The sequence below is a fragment of the Gossypium hirsutum genome, chromosome A11, assembly GCF_007990345.1.
Source record: "Gossypium hirsutum isolate 1008001.06 chromosome A11, Gossypium_hirsutum_v2.1, whole genome shotgun sequence".
In the NCBI taxonomy this organism is placed as follows: Eukaryota; Viridiplantae; Streptophyta; class Magnoliopsida; order Malvales; family Malvaceae; genus Gossypium; species Gossypium hirsutum.
Genome location: NC_053434.1, coordinates 115,124,536 through 115,126,435, shown reverse-complemented (window position 1 = coordinate 115,126,435; position 1,900 = coordinate 115,124,536). Strand labels below are relative to the sequence as shown.

General features: G+C 30.6%; 1 long non-coding RNA gene across 1 annotated transcript; it reads right to left on the bottom strand.

Moving 5' to 3' along the window:
- Positions 1-448: 448 nt before the first annotated feature.
- On the bottom strand, positions 449-1,053 carry LOC107949244 (uncharacterized). Its single transcript, XR_001697673.2, has 2 exons — positions 935-1,053; positions 449-830 (listed from the first exon to the last, which is right to left on the bottom strand). It is a non-coding gene; the product is annotated as an uncharacterized lncRNA (long non-coding RNA).
- Positions 1,054-1,900: the final 847 nt, after the last annotated feature.

Genomic DNA, 1,900 nt, shown 5'->3' with positions numbered 1-1,900 from the left:
AGGGATCGTATTTTAAAGTCTTTCAAGTTTTCAATTTTCGACACTAAGACACTAATTAATCAGCTAGGTACCAATTTTGGGCGTTACGAGGGTGCTAATCCTTCCTCGTGCGTAACCAACTCCCGAACCTGTTTTTTTGAATTTCGTGGACCAAAATCGTTGTTTAAATAAATCAAACCATTTATTAAAAACAACCACTTTTGCGAGATGACCCGATCACACCTCATCAAAAAAGATTGGTGGCGACTCCCTTTTTTTCCGTTTTCATTTTTTAAAATCCAAATCGACCGCCGTTTTTAAAAAAAATGGTTTCGACACATTTGATTTTAAATATATTATTTTCTGGTTGAATGAAAGAGCTAACAGCTTCTTTGCTGCACGTTTTTGCTTCCTGTTCTCTGTTCTTCTTTAACATCACCAACAATAATTTCTTGAACATAAACATATCACAAAAAAAGTAGTACTTGATATTTTTCAACATAAAAGGACTCCATAATTTATTAAACATAACACATACAAACTAGTAGTCATGAAAGTAATGATACGATCATTGCAAGAACTTCATTGATGATGATGTGGTCATTGCCATGGGCCATGAGGCATGGGGGAAACTTTATTTATTTGTTAATCTATTATTAGCATAACTTTACCCATATCCATATCCATAGGCATAGACATAATAACATAGCATCCATAGGTCCATAGCTTTATTTTCTACCATATTCAGGGCGGGTTGCATGACTTGCTGTAAGGACTTTTACACTTAAGAGGCGCTGCCTTTGGTATGCATTTCATTCCACGACCACATCCAATTTCATTGCGTTTTCCACCTGCAACAATCATATATTATGTCCACCCATGCATATTGTTAATTCTATATATATATATATGGATGTCCTATATATAAACATAAAGACTAGCAGCTGAATCTTACCCAAGTATTGGTTCTGGATAGGCATGGCAGACATGGGAATAAAGAAAGAGGAAGCTAAGAGAACACAAACTAAAAGAAACAGCGGCTTCATTTTGGATTATAGCCTAGTAGGTTTACTTGGTCTCCTCTCTCCACTCCTATTTATAGCCCAATTTCAAGTTTTTTGTGGATGAAAAAAAAATTAGAAAAAGGGTAAAAGTGAATATTACTGATGAAAAAGTAGAAATGATGAAATAATGTCAGTAACTTCATGTGGGCACTGCTATTAAATAAAGCTATGCCATCTTATATAATTTTGTAATTTATGTATGTATATTTTATCATATTATAATTATATTTAAATTATTTTATATTTGTGTAAATTTTGTTATGTTAATTGTGTCGCTAATAAATTTGAGATAAGAACTCAATTTTTTTCCTGTGATAATTTGTTTTTGACCCGAGAGAGTACAAGGTTACAATTAATTTTAATATTAAAAAAATAAAAGTATTGATATAATATGTCTTATAATAAATAAAAAATTATTTAATTAATAAATAGTTTTTTACATTGAATCAAAAAAATTTATATAATAACATTTCAAACTCACACACATTCATTTAAACCAAAATTAATAAATTCTTTATATTGAGCGCACTAACTAACTTTGCTTTTAGGATCATATTTTCCACAAAAGAAAAAGAAAGAAGTTATTGCTATTGTCTCTTTCATTACATCTATTTATCTAATTTATAGAGGAAAATATATAATGTTGACCCCAAGTCAAGTGGACATTTTGCTTTCACCAAACAGCAACCAAAGATTATAAATTTGTGATGCCCTCACTTCATTGATGTCATTTAAGCTACCATCATCTTACTTTTTTCCCTTTTACATGTTTCAGGTGGATTCGACAATTGTTAGGATCAAACATAGATTTTCACTTACGGTGTCATTGTTTATATATATATATATAATGCTAATTT